The following is a 23058-nucleotide window of genomic DNA, read 5'->3' as shown; positions in this document are numbered from 1 at the left end:
GGAGGAGGAAGAGGAGGAGAGGAAAAGAGGGAGAGAGAGAAATAGAAAGACAGGGAATTTACTAAGGATTTCCTATGTGGCAGGCACTATAAGCACCATGCTAAATGCTGGAAATACACATAGAAACAAGAGGAAATGCATTTTCTACACTCAAGGAGAAATCATTAAAGGAGATACTGTAGAGAGAAGAGCAACAAGGATCCAGGATAGAACTTTGAGGAAAACTCAGCTTATGGAGTAAAAAAATGGGTGGTGATAATGTAATGTAGACTAAGAAGGTAAAATCCAAAGGGTAAGAGAAAACAATTGTATCATGGAGAAACCAAGGGAGGAGCGAGCATTCAGGAGGACAGATGAGTTAACAGTAACAAAGCTATAAGGAGGATGAAGACTAAGGAAAATTACCAAACTTGGTGATTAATAGATCACTGGTAACTTTTAAGAAAACACTTTGAGTACAGTTACAAGGCTGGTAGGCAGATTGCTAGGGGCTGAGAAGTACCTGGGTTCTGAAGTATAGAATTCATTCTTGGGGTTTGACAGTGAGAAGTGAGATATAAGACTTCAAAAGAAGGTGTCTGTGTATTTGACGATGAGGAGAAAGACTGGTTCATGTTAGGCACTGGAAAGGTAGTTAGTCAATAAGGAGAAACAAGATGATAGGGAGGGAGTGATTGATGGGTCAAGCTCCCAGAAGACATGGGAGGAAATGAGATCTGGGGTCCAAGTACCAGAGTGAGCACTGGCATGGAAAAAGAATAATTCTCTCTCAGAAATTAGAGCAAAGGAGAAGAGTGCATGTAAAAAATGTAGAATAGATTTGATAGAATATTAGAGAAGAAAAGATAAGGAAATTTATGATGGGCAGTTAGAATAGACTGTGTTAAGATAACTTTCATCATTGTTTTGCTTTACAAAAATACACCTCCCCCAAATTCCTAATGAAAAATTGCGATGGGTATCCTTTGCTACTTTAAAGAGACTTTACAGGGTAACAACTCTGATGGTGGTAATATAGTGGTCCAACAACAGCTCATTTAGAAGAATCTAGAAATCAGTGATAGCCTTATACTGCCGATTATAAAAATATATACACAGCCACAAAGAAATAGAATGCTGCAGATTGTGTCCCTTTTTATGGTGCTCTGACCCTCTGTGTTATTCGAGCATTGAAACCTTCAGTCTGAACCCCAGACAACATTTCTTCAATCACCTAGCAAACTCTTTTTAATATTTGTTCTATACTCCTGCTTTTGATCATGACATTGCCTCTGCCTCTCAGCACTTTGTATCCCTGACAACCATCTATAGCTCCAGATGAAAAATTCAAAATTTGTGGCCTATCCCTGAGTCAGAAACTTTTGACTGGATTTATTCTTCCATCCTCAGTGCATAAGCTACCAGATTGATATAAGACTTTCAGCCTGGTAGTAAACTGAGAGAAGTCAAGATTTTGCATGCCAGGCCTAGCTAATAATGCTAATTAGCCGTATGATCTTAGTCAAGTCATAACTTCCTTTAGTTTCTTTCTTCATCTTCCTAGAAAGAATAATGCAATCTCGTCTGCTCTAAAAGCACTTTGTACATTCATGCACAATTGTCAAATCATACTTATATGTGGACATGTCACAAGGCAGCTGGTTGGTGCACAGGATAGAGGGCTAGATGTGGAATCTGGAAAACCTAAGTTCAAATCCAGTATCAGACACTTAACTAGCTTTCTATGACCCTGGGCAAGTCACTTAATTTCTGTCTGCTTCAGTTTCCTCATCTGTAAAATGAAGATATAAAGAACACCTACTTCCAATGTGATTATGAGGATAAAATGAGATAACATATGTAAAGTGCTCTGCAAACATCAGGAAGCATTCGTCATCTGTGAAACCTCATTTCATGGGCAGCTAGGTGGTACAATGAATAGTGCACTTTCCAATACTAGTTTTACATTACTTCCCGTACCTCCACATGGTTCCTATAGAAGGAGACAGCATACCCCTTGCTGCCTACTGCCACTTCAAACCCTCCTGCTGCCACCATGCAGTGATCCATCAGAGCTTCACTCTATCCAGATGCAATGCTTAATCCAGATCCTAGTGGCAGTTATCTCCCAGGTTGCTCTTCCTTTTGTCTTAATTCATTACCTAGCTCACAATTTTCCTCTCTACTCTGTCCCTGCCTGTATCCTGGAGGATTTCATCCTACATGTTAATGTTCAACCATCCTAAGCTACCAAGTTCCTTATTCTCCTCAACTCTTATCACCTGTTCTTTCACTCTACTTCAGCCACACACCAGGTTTCGTTTTCCCAGGACTAAGTATACTAATTCTAAGAATAAGAATTCTGAAATCCATTTATTTGATTATAACTTTCTAATTCAGCTTTCCTTACATATCATTCTTTCTAAATCTCATCTTCCTCCTCACTGAACTCTCCTGTCATAGGATCAGTGGAGAATTGGAAAGGAGCTCAGAAGGCATTCTAGTCCAACCCCATCATTAGAGGGATGATCCCCTCACCTCTCCACTCCTCAATATATTCTCAGACTTTTACCCTTACTTTGGCTTTAATTTCCTCCCTTCCCATTCTTGATTACATATTTTCTCAGTTCAGTGTTTCACTATTATCTATGCTCAAATCCCTTTGTCCTATAACATCTTACTCCTTTCCAGGCTTACTCTTACCATCTTCCTCCTTGTCTCTTGCTCATGTGCTACTGAATGAACTTGGAGGAAATAATGAAGTCAGGTTACAACAACCCTGAGGAAACTGAGGCAAAAAGTTGTTGCATGACTTGTGCAGGCTCACATAGCTAATACGTGTTTGGGGATAGATTTGAACTCAAGTTTTCCCAACTCCAGACCCAGTGCACTATTCATTGTACCACCTGGCTGCCCATGAAATGAGGTTTCTAGATACCTTTGAGGATAAGATGAAACCAAATTCTTTGTTCCTCTCTTTGAAGAGAACCTGTGAGCCAGATTTCCATTAAACTCCAACTTTACATTTCTTTGGTTTCATTGACTGAGAAAAAATATCAATCTGAATGTGATACTGTTTCTTCAGTAGAGTATAAGATTAAAGATATGACAGTAATGAGAACTTAGTTCAATAGAGTGCTGAGTATTAACACCAAAGGAAATGTGACAGTGTAACATATGAGCTCACCTGAAGTGTCAAAACAGATGTTCTGCATGGAGTCTTAACAGGATTCCCTTCTAATAGAAAATGTTCTCCAAATGCTCCTATATTCATTCAATGTTTAGAGAATCAAGTGGGAAAGGATCCTCAAGGTCCTCTAGTCCAGCCTATATCCAGACAGGAATCATCTCTATAAAAATGGCAGCCTGGCATAGTAGATAGAACACTGGATTTAAACTCAGGGACCCTGGGTTCCAAACCCACCAGTTTCTACTGCTAAGTGACCATAGGCAAGTCACTTCCTGTCTGAACCTTACTTTCCTCATTTGTAAAATTAGGGGAATGTTTTCCATGATCAATAAAGTCCCTTCTGAGTTCACATGTAAAGATCCTTTGATTGTCCCTAACAAGCAACCATCTACCATTCAATCAAAGATCTCTACTGGGAGTGATCTACAACCTCCTAATATAGCACATTCTACTTTCTCGATAGTTTTAATTATTCAGTTTTTTCCATATTTCAACCCTAAGTGAAACTCTTTGCACATTCTACTATTGCTCTTAGTTTTTTCCAATGAACTTGCTATTGTCATTGTATCTCTAATGCAGCCTCAGAAAGCATTAGCATGTTGTTGTTGTGGTGGTGATGACTTCCATGTCACACCATTGATCAATTTTGAGCTTATAAACCCCTAAAATCTCCAGAATGTGTGTGTGTGTCTGTGTGTGTCTGTGTTTCCACATGAACTACTCTAGTCACATTCCTCTCATATTACATTCATGAAGCAGATTTTTGGAACCCTAATACTTCACATACATCTCTATTAAATCTTATTTTATTAGATTCAGCCCATCATTTTAGCCTAACAAGATCTTTTTGGATCCTTATTCCATGAACTTATTCACTATCCATTAATGATTCTTCTCTGGTCCTGTTATTGTATCAGTTGTGAATCCACTTAATCTTATGATCATATCTCCATCTTTTCCAGAAGGATAGACAAATCAAGTAGACAAGCATTTATTAAGCATCTAGTAAGTGCCAGGAATTGTGCTAGGGATACAAAGAAAGGCAAAAATAGATCCTGCCTTCAAGGAGCTCACAGTCTAGTGGGGGAGACAACATGCAGATAACTATATACAATCCAGAAAAATACAAGTTATAGTGGAGCTAATCTCAAAGGGAAAGCACAAGAATTAAAAAGCATCAAGAAACACTCCTTGAAAAAGATGGGATTTCAATAGCACTTCTAGGGCTATATTCCAAAGAGATCATACAGATGGGAAAGGGACCCACATGTACAAAAATATTCATAGCAGCTCTTTTTGTGGTGGCAAAGAATTGGAAATTGAGAGGATGCCCATCAATTGGGGAATGGCTGAGCAAGCTGTGGTATGTGAATGTAATGGAATACTATTGTGCTATAAGAAATGATGAACAGGTTGACTTCAGAAAAACCTGAAAGACTTGTATGGTCTGATGCTGAGTGAAGTGAGCAGAACCAAGAGAACTTTGTACACAATAACAGCCACATTGTGTGATGACTAATATTGATAAACTTAACCCTTCTCAGCATTACAAGGATCTAAGACATCTCCAGAGGCCTCATGATGGAAAATACTATCCACATCCAAAGAAAGAACTATGGAAGTTGAATCGCTATCATTTTTTTTCTTTTCTGTTGAGTTTTGTTTCCTCTTTCTGATGGTTCCTCCTATTGGTTTTAATTTTTACTTACAACTTCACTAATGTGAAAATATATTTAATAAGAATGTGAATGTATAGCCTATATCAGATTGTGCACCATCTTGAGGAGGGTGGTGGGGAGGAAGGGGGAGAAAAATTTTAAACTCAAAAGCATATGAAAGTGATTGTTGATAAATCAAAATAAACTAATTAAATTTTTTTTAAAAAAGAAAAAGATGGGATTCTAGCTGAGACTTGAAAGAAGCCTGGAAATCCAGGAGGTTGGGCAGATGAAACAAAGAATTCCAGGAATAGGGGGGATGTATCTGGGATTTGAGATAGCATAAGGCTCTGTCAAAGCTGTGCTGAAAGCTAGATATACTACAACTATAACACTTAGCAGAATTAGTAATCTAGTAGCCCTTTCCAAAATTAAAATGAAATTATGTTAGCCTAGCATGATCTATTTTTGATGGAGCTATTATGTCTCATAGTGATCACCAACTCTCTAAATGCTCACAAACTATCTCTTTAATCACTCTAAAAGCTTCAAGTACTGGAAAATTTCAAATACTCTATTAAATTCATAATAATTTTAATGATATCACATTTAGCTATTCACACTGGAAAAAAATAAAATGTACATAAAACATCAAAAATTCATATCATGATATTCAACTGGATAGAAAATCCATTGAGTTAGTCCATCTTATTGTTTATCCATGTGTGTATATGAACATGTGTCTGTATATTATATGATGAAAATTGAGGGGGAGGCAATTTAGCTAAATCATATTTAGGAAACTGTTCAATTTTTCTCAAAAACCCCAAATAATTTGTTGGTATAAAGCTCCATATTTTAAAACTGATACTATTCCAGTATGTTATATGGCTATAAATCATGAAAAGCATCTATGGATCTCAGAAGAAGTAGAAAAATATACTAAAGGGCAATGAAGATCACACAGTGAGTCACATGTATAAATGGGCTGAAGCATAATACTACTGACGACTTAATGCATAAAAAGTTAACTACAAGACATTACTATTTTTAAAAAAGGGGCAGGGCAGTGGACCTATTGTGTAGCAAAAATTAAAGATGGGCAGCCCAAGCACTACTCTTAACATAGATGAAGGAAGGAAAGAAGGAAGGAAGGAAGGAAGGAAGGAAGGAAGGAAGGAAGGAAGGAAGGAAGGAAGGAAGGAAGGAAGGAAGGAAGGAAGGAAGGAAGGAAGGAAGGAAGGAAGGAAGGAAGGAAGGAAGGAAGGAAGGAAGGAAGGAAGGAGAAAGAAAAAAGAAGAGAGGGAAGGAGGAAAAGGGAGGGAGAATGGGAGGAAGAGAAGAAGAAAGGGAGAGAGAAAGTAAGGGAGAGAGGAAGAAAGGGAAGAAACTAGCATTCATTAAGTATCTTCTATGTGCCAAATGCTGTGCAAAGCACTTTTAAAATATCTCATTTGATCCTCATAGCAAACCTTTGAGATAAAATCTCCATTTTACATTTGAAGAAACAGTCTGAGAGAGGTAAAATGGCTTTCCCATAGTCAAACAGCTGAAGTCTAAGGTCACCTCGGCCATCTTTAAATAGAGTGCTTCCAGGCTCAGCACTCTATTCATTGTACCACCCACCTACCCTAGAACCAGCAGTGGTCCTTTAGTACTTTGGGTGTATTCTCCATTTGTGGACAAGAATAACACAACATCATCACCAGTATGGACAAGAATAACACAGCATGAGAAGATACATGTAGAGGGAGGAAATATCTACACCAGGAGTGGAGAATCTGTGGCCTTAAGGCCACATGTGGCCCTCTAGGTCCTCAAATGTGGCCCTATGACTGAATCCAAAGTTCACAGAACAAATCCCCACCCCAACCTACACCGATAAGCTCATAGATACATCGCAATATCAAAGTATATACAATACACCAATGATAAAGATAATGAAATTGATTTGAGGTATCTATGTAAGAATGAATTTTAAAAAAGTCTTAATGGTTCTACATTTTTGTAGCATACTTTGACAGTATAAAGTTCCATGATTTCATATAGGCTTTTGGAGCAAAAAGGAAGGTCCTTATTTTGTAAATCAAATCATAAACTCACAGTGGGTGAGCCACTGTTAAATTGGTTTTAAGGCTCCTGCCAATGTTCTGGTGGAGAACATGGAGGACTTAATTAGAGTGGGTGCTCATCTTTATACATTGTTTGAAAGGTAGTGAGTTAGTTGTGATAGAAAAGGAGATGGGAGTTAAATGAGGAGCTAGACATATAAGGCAACACTAGTAAAAATGAAAATAAAGAAACAATACCCTAAGAGAATAGTTTTCATAAAAAGAAACAACTTTCAGGTTATGAGGATGGCTTGATAGCAAGGAGTAAAGGAGGGCAGTATATTAGAATATTCCTTAAAGAAACATTTAGGGTATGATCCCTAATCACAGAAAGAGTGAGAAGGAGGTAGAGAAGCAGTTGGCAGCAATTTCCTTTATTTATAAGGTTTGAATATGCAGTAAAAGTGAGCCAAAGAAATGTGTTTGTTTTTTAGAGTCCAGAATGAATCTCTAATTACTAATCACTGCTTTTCAAGTATTCAAATTCTTGGCACAGACCAAATAAAATCTACTCTAACATAACTCATTTCTAATGTGAGGCAGCACAGTCAAGTAGATGGACTGCAGTGGGAGACAAAGAGTTTGGTTTTCTTCCAAGTTCCATCACTGACTCATTGCTCTACTCAAGGCAGTAAGTAAACTAAGTCTCCCTGTGCATCAATTTTTTCAATATATAATTTTTTAAATGCAGCTGTTAAGTTCAGATATCAAAGGAATGAAATCCTGTAGGAAGCTGAATAATAAGTACTGCCCACAAAACAGTGAAATATATTGACAATAGCATGGCATGAGACAAGAGTTTAAACCTAACTCCACATCACCAATGTGGAAGCTTCTCTTTTGGTTGATCCATTAGAATTAAATTACCCTCAACTTCTCTGCACAGAATGCATTTCTATGCAAGTTGCAGCTTTAGCAACATTAATCCCTTTCTGCCCATAATTTGACTCATATTTTTAGAAAATGGTACCCTAATAGCCTGAGAGCTCAGGGTCAGTTAGTAGAGCTCTCCTCCAGTATGGCGAGTTATCTAAATCGGATAGAAGAACAAGGACGCTAAAGCTTGTCCAGCTGTGGTTTCATAATGACACCATTAGGTTTGCTCCATAATCAAGGCCCCTAAAAATCTATGTAGCTTCAGGCTTAGTATCTGCTACAAGGTTAACTGAAATCTGTAGCAAGGATAACTACTTTAGCAGGTTGTATCAGCAGGAAATATTTAAACACTATTTAAAAGGATTTTAAATAAGCAGATTTTATTTAACACTGCACTAATGCACAGCAATAAAAGATCATACAACAGAGCTGCTAACAAATAAACATAATGCTTTTCTCTCTATCCCCTCCCCCATGCTTTGCATCTGTATTGTTAAGTCCAATTGATTAGTTGCTTCCATTTGAAGTTCAAAGCCATTTGCCCTTTGATTTGGAACCTACATTTCCATAGTCAATGACACAGCTATATCAGTTCAGTCTTGTCCATTCTTGCCCAGTACATATTAATTTTGGGATGGACTATTTGAAAGGGAGTCTGTACTTTGTAATAAATTCTGCATTACAGTCGTAGGTGCGAAGAGTCCAAAAGGCCCATGGCATGAATTCAGATTTTCTCATTCCTTTTAAACAGTAAGTGAAAGATCAAATTCTAAGTCAATGGTTCAACAAACATTTATTAAATGTCAACTATGTGCGACAAAGGCAGCATGGCAAAAGGGATAGGGAGCTGTCCTTGAAGCCAGGAAGATGTGGGTTCAAGTTCTGCTACTGCATGTGTGACTCTGGAAAAATCATTTAACCTCTCAATGCTCCCAGGCAACTCTCTAAGACTATTAAGTGCTGGAGCTCTGTGTCCCTATAACATCACAGGTCTATTCCTCATTACCTTCCCTACATTATGTTTCAGGCTCTGTGATAGGGATATAAACACAAAAATGAAACAATTCTTGCACATATCCTCATTTTTAAAAATACGAATTTTACATAAAGTAAACTTAGGTAAGGGGAGTAAGGAGGGGAGATTAGTAGCTGTTAGAGAGGATCACCTTCATGTAAGAGGCTGGACTGAAGCTAAAAGGTTTGAAAGAAAAGGAGTCTAAGAAACAGAAGTAAAGAGGGAATGAATTTTCCAGGCATAGGGGAACAGCCTGTGTAAAAGTACAGATATGGGAATAAAAGAAGGGAAGAAACATTTCTATGTCTACTATAGGCCAAGCACTGTGTTAAGTGCTTTGCAAATATTATCTTATTTGAACCTCACAACCCTGCAAGGTAGGTGCTATTACTGTCTGCATTTTACATTTTACATTTTTACATTTTAAGGAAACTGAGGCAGACAGAGGTGAAATGACTCATCCAGCATCACAGTAAGTTTCTGAGGTCAAATTTGAACTCAGGTCTTTCTGACTCCACGTCCAACACTACCCATTGCTCTAAGCTAGGTGGGAGACACAACATCCTATGAGAGGAATAGCAAATATGCTAGTCTGCCTGAACTGCACAGTATGTGAAGAAGAGTGATGTGTGATAAGACTGGATGGGGGTAGACCAAAGTCATGTCACAAAAGGCTTTAAATATCAAATGGAGGAATTTGTATCATACCCTAGAGGCAGTCAAGAACCACTAGAGCTTTTGGACCAGGTGGGGGACATGGTCATACTTGAGCTTTAGAACTTTCAATTCACACCTGGGGAGAGGCTGGATTGGAGAGGGGAGAGACAACAGAACACAGGCTGAAACAAAGAGACCTATTAGGAAGCTATTACAATATATGTCCAGGTGAAAGATGATGAGGGTCTGAATTTGGGGAAGAGCTGTGTGTGAGTAAAGAAAAGGGGGCAGATGAAAAAAAGTTGTTCAGGTAAAATCAACATATATAGAATATATGTTTTATATAGAATATGGGTTAAGGGGCTAAAGGAAAGTGACTGAGTTTGCAAAAGAGAATAAATGGAAGGATACCATAGCCCTCATCAACCTGAAATTCTAATTGTATTAAACATACAAGGGAACTGATAAAAAAAACTTATAAAGAAAGAAGAGCACCAGCACCTAATTGTCTTAATATTCCTCATTCTTCTCTTTATTTTTAATTTAATTCTGCAAAAAGTAGATGACTGATATAATTTTGATGAATTTATAGCCATTTAGGAAATCTCTTTGTTTGGTGGTCCCCCAAATCTCTCCACGTCTACCTCTACCCTCCCTGTCAGCTTTTGTACGTGTCTGCTTTTTGAAAGAAATGAATACAGAAGCTGTGAAGAAAAGAGCTTCTTTGCTACATTCAGAGGGGTAGGGTTAAGTTAGAACTTGTGAATGTACATGCACATAGAAAATCTACAACTAGGTTTATAGGCTCATCATAGGCTTTACAGCCAAAAGGAATATTAGAGAACGTTTGGTCCAAACAACAGCTGCATTCTTACTTGAGAGATCATAGAATCAGAGATTTAGAGATGGAAGGGACCTTAAAGACCAGTGAGTACAACCCTCTCTTTTTACAGTTGAAGAAACTAAGGGCCAAAAAGTTTATATGACTTGTCCAGTGTTACCCTGGCAATATGTGTGAGGGGTGAGATGTAACAATAACTCCAGAGTTCTTTCTACCTTACAGGGCAGCTAGGTGGCACAGCGGATAGAGTACTGGGCCTGAAGTCTAGTTTAAGTCTGGTCTCAGACACTTCCTAGCTGTGTGATCCTGGGCAAGTCACTCAACCCTGCTTGCCTCAGTCTCCTTATCTGTAAAATGAGCTGCTGAAGGAAATGGCAAACATCCCTAGTATCTTTGCCAAGAAAACCCAAATGGGGTCATGGAGAGTTAGACATAAATGAAACAATGGACAACAACAAATAAATTTTTGGATCACAGATGATAAGCTCAAGAGTTAGAATGGGTCTCAGAGGCTAGTGTGGGGAAAATACTTTGTTATTTATTAATATTATTTGACCTAACTTTATGTAGCTAGAGATTGTCTAACCCTAAGCATACTACAGAGGTCAGGCTAACCTTAGAGACCCTCCAGGGAAACTGAAATGCACTGCAAAGAATGCTTAGATACCACTAAGGTCTTATTTTGGGTCTACCCAAAGCTTATGTTTTAGGTTCCCCAATAGCTTATGTTTTCGCTTGCTCTAATTTTGTTGAATGTTTATACTTACCTCTGATGTACATCTCAAGCAATCTTACCTGGAAACTGCCCAACTGCTGGTGCCAGCCAATCAGCTGCTTGTCCTCATGCCTCTGTTTAAACTCCATATAATATAAATCTCACAGGGAGTCAAGAGGGAAGACACACCTTTTTCTGGCTCTCTCTTTTGCCAAATGACCTAATAAAATTCTTTGCAAAACTTTTTTCATGTTTTGGGGTTTATTTTTTGACTGACACTAGTCCAATATCCTCAACTTTTAGATGACAGAAAAATGAAGCCAAGAGACATTAAGTGACTTCTCCAGGACCACACATGTAATAAATTAATCATTCATTCAACCAAGATTTTTTTTGTCAAAAAGTATACCTTCCCTCAAGAACCTTATATTGTAATGAGTGATACATCATGTAAATAACTTGTTATAACTAGATTTATTCAGAGCAAAAATGTAGCTAATCTGAAAAGAGAAGTCATTAGCAGTTAAAGGGGAGGGCAGAAGTAGGATGCCTTCTCCCAGGGAAAGGTCTCCTTCATTTAAATGTAGCAAATAAGCATTTATGTAGTGTCTACAATGTGCCAGTCACTGTGCTAAGTACTTTTTATAAATGTTATCTCATCTTCAACCAAGTCTGGAGTGAAGGGAAAGATAGTGGGGGAAAGATGTCTAAATGATTTGAAAAGAAAGTGAATGGGAGAGGTTGAACTCTTAGCAAATGGCTTCAACATTTTCTGTGAAGTATGAAGTTAGTTCCTCTCTTGACAGGGTCGGGCAGGGACTGCTGAGGAAAGTTTGAGGGAAAATGAAAAGGTTTGGAATAGGAGAGCAAATTGATTAGCAAAGTGTAAAAAGGATTGGCTTGCTGCAATAAGAGCCTGATTGAGATTCGATGACATAAATTTGTAATAGACACAGCACAGTTTTATCATTTGCTCCAGCTCCATTCAAGATCATGTGTGTAGGAATGAAGGAGGTAAATGTCAGGAGTAATCCAGGGTACAGTATAGCAAGGCACAAATTGTTCTTTAAGCAGGTGGCAAGAGATTTAAGAGCAGAATAGAACTAAGAATTGACCTGATTCACTAAAAGATAGGGAAGAAAGACAAGTACAGCCAATATCAGGGTGAAAAAATAGAGGGAATGGAGGTAATAGTGAAAATGAAGAACAGAGCTAGGAGTCATAAGGTAAAGGGAAAGATGGAATCATAAAAGATTAAGATCAGATAAAGGAATTTCAAAATTAACATGGAAGTGGAATACTTGTGTGTGATGGTAAGATCAGGGATACTTCCATTTGTTAATAGGTAGGTAGAATAAGATATGAGGCCTGAGTAGATTAAGAAAATGGGAAGCTAGAATATTGGAGTATCAATTCATATCAATTGATTAATGAGATCAATAAAATCAATTCTTCTGTAGAAATTATCTATTATGAAGCCAGTAGATGTGGAAGACAAACTAGGATCTTGAGCCTGTACTTGTTATGGAAGGATGAAGTATGTCATCATGGTGATGAAGATGGGATCTGGACCCCAAAAAGGAAAAATCCTGGACTCTCCTACAAGGCCAAGTTTCTGGTGGTTGCCTGAGGCTATAATCCTATCAACCGGCCTTTTATTATTGCCTATGCCCAAACTCCCAATTCTGTTACCTAGCCTTTTATGGTCTCCAGATGGCCCCTGGCCATTTCCCAGCCTTAGTCCTATCTAGACTCCATTCTCTTTTGGCCACATGGTCCAGGTCCCTGGCATTCTGTTCACTCCAGCTTACTGGCCACTACCATCCAGATCCTCCTTAGACCCTTCCTCCAGTCACCCCAAACTGCTTGGCTACTCCTAGATCCCTCCTACAGTCTTTCTGTACATAAGGTCTCCATTAAGGGGCTCAGATTCTTAAAATCTAGTCAAATGCTTAGTAATGTTCAGATTCCTTAAAAGTCTGGCCAATATGGCAGATGTTCTAATAAACCTTGTCTTTGGCTGAAAGAAGTCTTGGGTTGAATTCTTTCAAACAGGACCTGTGTGTCATGATCTCAGGGTCCCAGCACCCCTAAACCTCAACAAAAATACGTGTTGATACAGAATTTAGATTGTAGGCTGGAAATCTTTGTAGTATCTGAATCCATGTTACCTAAGTAATATGGTAGCTTTTATTTCTCCAGAACATGTGTAGTCTAGTCCTGCCAGGATGATACATTCATAGCCCTGTGCATTCATCATGCCAAGTTCTATCTCTGTGCCTTTATATACACTGTTCCTACTAGCTGGAACATTCCTCTTCTCCCTACCTCATCTAAATCAATATTAGTTCAATAAAAACTTATTAATAGCCTACTGTGCTCAGTGCCAGACAATGGACTAGACTGACCATGCTTGAAGTCCCACCTATTCTATGAAAGTTCCTTTGACTATTTTGGCTCATGCTGTGTCCCCTCAGGATTTTTACACCACACGTCATTATTTCACTAGACTCATTGAATGTCAGAGTTAGAAGAGACTTAAGAAGTCATCTAATCTTAGACCACATTCCTTGATGCAGATACCTGGAGAACTGAATCAATGGGAAATTCAGGCAAAATTTCTTCCTCACCAGATGGCCAGGAGGTGCAGTGATTCTTAAGGAATCTGAGCAGTGGTTAGACTGTAAGAATCTGAGCACCTTAATGGAGACAAGATGGACTTTATATACAGAAAGATCTAGGAAGGATTTTGATGGGAGTGACTGGGAGGTCCAGAATGGGGTCTAGATAGGGTCAAGGGTAGGAGGTAACCAGGGGCAAGGGAGGTAAGACAATGGAGGGCTAGGCTAGGTTAAGGGTAACAGAATTAGGACACTGGGAGTAGGCTATAACAAAAGGACAGTTGATGGGACTATAGCCTAAAAGGAACACCATAGACCTTTTTGATCAAGAGGAAGAATTCAAGGAGAATCCCTTAGACAAATGGGACCCAAATTCTTTTTGGTGTAAGAGACAAAGGTCTCAGGTTTGGCCCATACCCCATCATTTTGATCATGGACATTTGGTACGTTACCACAATTGTCAGATTTTTTTTCAGGGAAGTAGAAAAAAGTTGATAGACCTCATCTCCCAAATATCTCTCCATTAATTTGCCCCCCAGACAGCTGTTGCCAGTATTCAACTCCTGATGTTATCTGAGCTACCCTCGGGGATATTATTTAGACAACCTAGAAACTATAGGTCATAAAATCATGAGACTAGAAGAGACATTGAATTTCTTCTGCTTTTTAGAAAGTCTACTCTTCAAAATGTAATTATCTTCTATCCTTTTACTTGTCTCCCCATGTCCCTACTCTCCCATTCTCTGATCCATAACCATCTCTTTCATAATTGCAGTTCTGTATTTATATTGGATATAATTTAGAATGGCCTTCTGAGGTTATCTATGCCAAAACTATTCACTTTATATTAAGGAAATTGACAAGAGAAATAAGTGACTTGCCCAAGGTCACACAGTTAGGTTGTGACTATAGAGTGTGATATCCAAATTTAGTATTCTTTCTCTGATAGCTGCTCTTGCTCTACCTTTTTCAAATCCCTTTAGATACGTGTTGAGTTCTTTTCTCTGTAACAAAAGTATAATACATAAAATATAACTGATGGGTCATTGTGATTTTTTGGCAGCAAATACTTTCATAATCTAAATGATAATGCATTTCAGTTCTTCAAGTACTAATGAAACTTACAGAATCTACTCCAAGTTTGTAAGGGGAATGTCATCTTAATTTTTATTTAAAGTTAATAAAAATAAATTTTTATTAACATTTGATTTACAAAAATAAAAATTGAACTAAAGTTAATAAAAGAGAACTCACATTTTAGTTAGAGGACTTGAGTTTGAAACCTGACTCTCCCATTCACTATCTGTGACCTAGGGCAGGTCACAAGCCCTCCGAGCTTCAGTTTCCTCGTCTGTAAAATGAGGGGGTTGGACCACATGACCTCTAAGGTCCTTTCCAACTCTGAATCACTGATTCTAAGAACAACAATCCCTAATGTACAATTGGCATTAAAGCAGTTATGAGAGACAATTTTATTTCACTTGACCCTCCATTACTGAATAAAAATGGCTTTTGGAGGAAGAAAAAAAAAAGAAAGAAGCACATACATTCAATACACATTAACCTAGAAACCCCATACTTAGCTACACTTTGAATAACTACTCTGGCTTATTTGTTCACAAGGTTAGGAATTTAGTAACAGCCTCTAAAACTTCTTTCCATAGATTATACTTTTTTCCCTTTTTAACTCTAAGATTTCTTAGACTTTGCACAACTTAACGTTATATATTATAAATTGTACAAAGGGGGCACAAAGGAATAGTGTTAGTTGTAATTAGAGACATAGTGACTTATTGGATGAGGTCACCATAGATGGAATCCTGCAAACTCCATGGTGCATTAATGCTTCAATTTACAGATTGGAAAATAAGTGTTAACAGACATTAGGGCTATTTACAATCTATAAAAGTGGTAGTATTTGAATGTAATGATATATCTTTCAAATATGCAAAATGAAAGGAAAACTAGCAGAAAATTTTTATTGTATGAGTGAAAATGTGTTATAGCAACAGACAAACCATTTCAAACAAACAAAAAGACCACAGTTTGACAAAATCCCCAGGAATAAAATTCACTGTATAATAGTATAGTTCACCATTGTCAAAATTCCTTAGAAAGATCATTTAAAGTAAAATCTTAAAAATAATATGCACTGCCTTGATTTAAATAATCAAAAATATTAAATGTAATGGACAGAGCAAAAGTCATTATCTTCATTGCAAGATCAAGAAGGACATATATAAGCAGAAAAATAGATTAAATCACTTTCATAATTCATGAATAGGTCAATCATAGAATGAGTATGGCATAATGATGGTTTTATAGATTATAACAAAGCATTAAAAAAAAAAGCTGCGTGCTTTTTAAATTCTTTCCCTGATTATTCATGCCAAAGGAATTTAGAAATTGGGAATAATAAAAACAAATTTTTTTAAGTCATTAAAATTTGACTTTGAAAAACACATGCACATTTGCTCCTCTCTAGTCCACTTCCACCCTCTTGCTAGCTTCTCCTAGCCCTTATCCTCCCTGAACAATGGCTTGGAAGAATAGGTGCTAGGTTGCTCTGGATAATCCATCCTTGGACAATCACAATTTGATTAATTTCAGAAGAGGAGAGAAAATGTTGAAGTGCAGAAGTTGTGCTCATGGTATTACAATGATCCCTTCCCCATTCTTTGTGTAACTTTCTAGCTCCATGGGATTTCAGTATCCCTGTGTATCTGAAAGTTTGGGTGGTTTTCTGAAGCATTACCACAAACTTCTTAAGGAATTCCAGGTGCTCATTTGAAATGAGAATGCTCAGGTTGGCTACAGTTTGGATAGTCATCATCAATCAGGATGCCATCTGACCTGAACTTTGCAACAACCCTGGCACACTGAACATTTTCTTAGTTTTTTTTTTCCCTTTCTACCAGTGTACAGATCCCTTGTATAAATGCATGTTAAATGGTGCACAGAAACCTCTCATAGTGATCCCAATATAGGTCTTTCAATCTTTTGATAATGTTTTTAATAATAAGCTTTGAAACACAATTGTTTTTACCTCAAAATTCTTAAAAATCTTGTTATGGGACAGAAATAAGAGATTAATGGAGATCTTGCAAAAAAGATAAATGGCACTACAAGAATACTACAAAACTGGGGAAAAATTAATTGAACCTATACTTTTGATAAATATTTATTTTTTGCAGAAGAAAAATGCATACTCGTTTAAGCTGTCATTATACTAACCTACATCCTATTTTTCATATTATTAGTAATACATAATGTGGTAGTTTATATTCAAAAATAAAACTAGAATGTATATACCTCATGTATTTATCCAGAAATATACCAAGGTTACTATGGTTACGAAAAATCCATTTCCTTTGAATACAGAATGAAAAAGTTTGACTTAAAGTGTGTGCTATTTATTATAGCAAACATCAACAGCCTTCGGGAGGTTCTCTAACTGGATTCATTTTTCAGTGTCAGAACTGACCCACCATACTATGAGCTTACGGCCTATGCAAGGCAAAAAATTTGAACTGTATGCATTTTTAAATATATTTTGTACTAACTCAAGGTGCAGAAATGCCTTTGAGTTTTAATGCTTCATATTTAAGAGGAGGAAAAAAAAATCTATACCACCACGATGCTAAGTAGATTCTGACTTGAAATGTTTCACTTTTTACCTGTATACTCTATGGCAGCAAAATCAATCTGCTTCTTATAAGGGAAGCACAGTACTTCAGTTCAATGTCTAACAAGAGGAAACACTGAAGGAGTAGAAGAGGAAAAGGGACTTACTTTGGAGTCCAAATCTTTAAGGGGAGAAATTATGCCAACTTCTCAAGACTTTTATACTATGGGAAGCAATGGAATTTTAACATGGTTTGTCAGATTCTAACTAGAAGTAATAGGGTAAAATCAGAAACATAAGTCTGGAAGATGCCTTGAGCTTATATACCACCATGTTTTGTTTTGTTTTTAATGGGGTGAAGAATACCTAAACTATTGAATCGTCTAGTTCCATTTTCAATATATTTAGAAAAAGATAGCTTAATGCCAAAGTAATGCAGTTCTTGAAATCACTGAGAGCATTGTTGCAAATGGTCCCAATCTTCACATATAATTGTCCCATCTACAAGCCAGAGGGCAATATTTACATGGGCATAGAGGGTAAAGAACTAGAAAACCCTCCTTAATCTTTTCAGCTACATCCCACACATGCAGCTAGATAAGCAATCACTGTTAGCAGCATCAACTTCAAATGAACACTGTGATGAAACACAGGATGATACCATTCCCCAGGTGGATTCTACACTGACAGATCTCAGGTTCACTCCTTAGGGCTATCACCCAGGGAGGGAAAATAGAAGAGATCTCTCCTATTAGAAATTATATTCCTAAGACCTATTCTTCCCCCAATTCTCCTTCTTATGTCATCTCTTTTCCAACTGCATTAAAGTACATAAGTCAGTTCAAATGCATAATTCTGTCACTAGTAACACAAGTTACTAGAATAAATACATATTACATATATGTAATATATGTGATTGTGTGTGTTTACATATGTGCATGTATATGTATGTATATACATATATATATGCAAGTGTGTGTATATACACACAGTTGAACTCTAATATAGATGTTTAACCATAGAATTTTAGAAGCCAGGTGCTATCAGGCCTACCCAATGCCAAGATTGTTTCTACAGCATCCCTACCAGATGATCAACTGTCTTTTGATTGTTATTTCCAGAGGTGAGGCCCTCACTACTTCCAGAGGAAATCCCATCCATTGTTGGACAGCCCTAATGAGATATTTGAATATGTTCCCTTATATTAAACCAAACTCCCTTTTACTTCCACTAACTTGTCACTGTTTCTGTCCCCCGAAGCAACAGATAAGTACAATTAATTTCATGTAGCAAGTTTGTCCATGTTTGAAACTTTAAAAGATACCTTCCTTTCTCTCTTTAGCATCTTTCTTCTCTAATCTAAGGACTGTCATTCATGTTTTTTTTTTCCCTTAAGTTTAAAGTTCACTATCTAATCTATTATTTTTCCACTACGTAGTCCCAGTTAAAACTATTGCCCTCTAAAGCCCTCCCTACCACTTTTTGGTCTTTGGAGAAGTAAGTTCCTTTCTCATCTGGGCCCCTAATGCAGAGTAGCTAATTAAAATTCTAGTCACTTCTTTCCTCAATTCATATGGTATTCTCTCCTTTTTCCTTTTGACAGATTACCTAAAAAGCTGTCCCTGTCTCCTTTTCCCTCTGAATTTCTTGTCTGTCATTGTTTTTCTAACACTAATTTTTTTGTCTCTTCTCAATTCCTCTCAGGTGTAACCTACACAGATGGCCCCACCAAAGATTTCCCACTCCTCACAAACTGATCATCCTTTCTCTGCTATTATTTTAAAACTTCTTTCTTCAGGAATTCAAAATGCCCATTGGATGTGCAGGATGAATACTTTCCTGTTTAGAAAAGTTTCAAGGGACTTACAACATTTAAAAATACTTAAGAAGTCACATTTATATTTTAACATGGAAATGTCTATTTCCTCTGTTCTGCAGGTAGTTCTGCAATTTGTGATTGCTTTTTGGGTAAAGGGACATTTCATATTATACAAAACAGATTATATATCTAAATCCATGTTATGTTTTAATAAACCACTATCTAACTGAAGCTCATTGTTATTGTATATTTAAAACATACTTCAGTCTTCTTTTTCTACTGGCTAAATAATACTATTTTATAGATGTTATTTTTCAGTCACTGATAACTTTCATCAGTCTCTGAACCTAATTCAGGTCTCATAAATCCTTCATAAAATTAACAGCCTCCAATTAGCTATAATACTAGTGTAGAGCTTGACCAATGTTCATTTGAGTAGAAGGATTATGTCACAGTCCTTACATCTTCTAATTCTGCTGGAATTAGCTTTTTCACTAAAAAGTTACATGCCAAACTCCTGTTCAACATGTATTTCACTTTTCTTTTTATATCTTTCAATGTCACATTTGTTCATAACCTATATCCTCCATTTTGTATAGATATAATTTGTCATCTATAATTATACTATTTTGTACTGGTCCCTATTGGACTTTATTATATTTTAAAATGGAACATTTATCAAACTTATCAAGGTCAATTTGAATTCTAATTTGATGATCCCTGTAAACAGCCGTTTGGTCACTAGGCCAAAGCAGGTAATGATTTCTATCAGGAAAATGGTAGAGAAGAGTCCTTTCAATCATTTTCCAACCTGTGTGTTTCATAATGGTTGACATAACTGATCAGAGAAAATGAGGAAACTTGTATGTTTTTAATTTGTTGTAAGATTGCTATAAAGTATGATCTATCTCCTTCCCTTCAGTGTTATCAGCATTATAAAGAACAGTCTCCTAGCAGCATCTACATTTAATGATAAATTTATCAAAGAGAATAGGGTCTACCTTTTACTTACAGACAAGAGAATACCAAGCATATTCCTAGCTGTGGAAATTTTGAAGATTTGTGGCATTTTGTGGGTGTCATATGGGAGTGGGAAGGATATGTGAAAGATAGAATTAGTGAATAAGTTATAGCCATAAAATTATTGTGATTCTTCCTATCTGGAAAAGGGAGAAATCTCCATAAGTTCATAAGGAGGCAAATGCACCAAAGCCTTCTTGGGCACTTTCAACCTTGTGTTGGAGAACTGGAAACATGCAAATCTTTGACATAAATGCCTAACCTATATGAAGAACCTAAATTATGAAAAATCTGGAGGGTAGTTCAGTGACTCATTCAATACCACAGATAAATGTTGAGAAAGGAGCTGCAGTAAGTGATGGGGATACAAAGACAGAAAAATAAAATTGCTCTGCACTCAAGAAATTTTCAGTCTACTGAGGGTATACAACATACATACAAATAAATAAATGCAAGGTCATTTGAGGAAGGAAAAAGGACGAACAAATTGGGGGCGGGGGATGGTGAGGAAAGGAGTATGGCTTGTTTAAGGCTATGCATAGAAGGTCATACCTGAGCCAACTCTTGAAAGAAACTTAAGGAAGATAAGAAGTGGAAGAGAATAAAGATTGCATTCCAGGCTTAGGATATGAGAAGGCACAAAGACAGGAAATGTCATGTTGGGTTCCACGATCCCACTGAATATGCTTTACTACTGAAGAAGCTATGAATTATTTTTATTCCTATTTCACCCATTATAATATCATTGTATATGGATATAATTCTACATAGTTCTAGGATTCAGTTCTTTATAGAATAGAGACTAGTGACAGATTTATACAATTAATTTTAGACAGTTTTATTTTTCTGAGCTTTATTAGCTATAGTAAAAACCATTGGCCCACACTCATTAAGTATTTAAAACAATCCAAATATGATACAGGTGATTCTTATCAAATCTACATTTAAAGGGTTTCAAAAGCATTTAAGAAATTTTGGAGAAGTTATCTCTAAGGTCTCTTCCAGATAATAGGTTCTACATGTCTATATTTCCTTTAATCAATATTATATTTTTCAATCTGGCAAATGTATGTGTGTTTGTATATGTATACAGGTATTTATGTATATGTATACATGTATGTATGCATACATATTTCATATTAAAAGACTAACATTATTATAACTAATTGGGAGGTTTGACGAAGTTGAAGATTGCCCAAGAAGCAATGGAGAGGTATGTGGCAGACAAGAATAGGCTATATTATCTTATGTATGAGGTACACAGGAAAAGTAGTGTTAAGGATGTCACTGGAGAAATACGTGAGTGGAAAAAAGATGGTACCATCACAAAGTGAGAATGAATGAATGAACAAGCATCTATTAAGCACTTGCTTTACAGGTATTATGCAAGAATTTGATAATAAAATAACTGACATTTGTAAAGAACCTGAAGATTTACAAAGAGCATTATAGACATCATCTCATTTGACCTTCACAATAGCCCTGAAGGATAGGTGCTATTGTTATCCCAATTTTATAGATAAGGAAACTGAGGCTCATAGAACCTAGATAATTGACCAAGGTCACACTATTAACAGGTATCTAAAATAGGGATTAAAGTCTTATCTTCCTGATACAAGTCCAGCATTCTATTTACTATATCATGCTGCCTTTCTGTGGGCAGTCAATGGACAGCTGCATGCTATAATCATATTCACCCACTGTCAATAGATTAATGTCCTTTAGTATATTTATGGTAGGACATAGAATGGGCAGGCATAACTGGACTGTGCTCTGTATCATGGGAGGACTTGTTCTCATAAATGAGAACACAGAGCCTTTGGAGTATTAGAAGACACTGCAAGATATATAGAGGAGAAAACTTTGAAATCAGAGTCAATCAAGCTGGACTGTATCCCCAGTTCTAATTCTGACAATAACTAAACAGTGAGATCTTGGCCCAATCAGTTAACCTTGATGTATCACAATTTTCTTACCAATAAAATTGAGCTAATAATGTCCATCATCTCTATACTTCACAAAATTCCATGAGAACCAAATGAGTATTTTTAGGTTCACAAATCACTTTCCTCTCCATCACTCTGGGATGTGTGTAGGGCAAGCATTAATACCCAAATTTTATGTATGAATAAAGAGAATCTGAGAGTGTCTGACCCAAGATCAAACAACTAATAAGGGTCTAAAGTGGGATTCAATGCCCACTAAAGGGCATTTATCTAATATACTAAGATCCTTCCTCCTAACTCAAGAGCCCACACTCTTTCCACATTATGTACAAACATAGCCTGTAAGCTATATGAAAGTCCTTTAAAAATATAAAGTATTTACATATGTAAGATATTATTTTATAGTGTAGGACTATTATGAATTATATATTTAAAATTAGTTGGCATCATATTACTTTAGTTTCATTTTATCTATTCAGGTTTGTGTTATTCTTACATCATATAATGGGTATTATATTTCTATTCAGCACTGTAACTCATACTTTTTACTATATCCAATTGGCCTGCATAGTCACTATCCTACACTGTTAAGGTGTTAATGGAGTAGAACTGGAATTTGGTTGGTCTGAGTAAGTCAGGTCCATTGACTTTTGAAGCTATCATGATGTCGAGTCAGAAAGCTTAGGGTTCTCTGTGTTTCAGCATATTTCCTAGTTTAAGCCTAGAACAAAGAGGGCCAGGAGGGCATATGATGGGAAACAAAAGTAGGATCATCTGTGGGAAGAGAAAGGAAGAAGCAAGAAGGAAACATAAAGGAGAAAACTTGGGGACAGCAGAGAACCATTATCATAATCGTGCTTCATATAGCATATTACACTATATTAAATCATAACTTAATAAACTGTAAGCCCTGTAAGAACTTAACTTTGCTTTAGTCTACAACACTGGCTTGCACACAGTGCTTAACATCAGTTTAACTGAACTT

The 23058-nt window shown here is 36.8% G+C and overlaps 1 protein-coding gene across 1 annotated transcript in view; it reads right to left on the bottom strand.

The window, feature by feature from the left end:
* Positions 1-23058, bottom strand: part of USH2A (usherin) — a 962202-nt gene that overhangs the window by 527616 nt on the left and 411528 nt on the right.

The sequence above is a fragment of the Phascolarctos cinereus genome, unplaced genomic scaffold (assembly GCF_003287225.1).
Source record: "Phascolarctos cinereus isolate Bilbo 61053 unplaced genomic scaffold, phaCin_HiC Scaffold_5;HRSCAF=322, whole genome shotgun sequence".
NCBI classification, from domain to species: Eukaryota; Metazoa; Chordata; class Mammalia; order Diprotodontia; family Phascolarctidae; genus Phascolarctos; species Phascolarctos cinereus.
The sequence above is the reverse complement of the archived record's forward strand: the minus strand, read 5'-3'. Positions and strand labels throughout refer to the sequence as shown.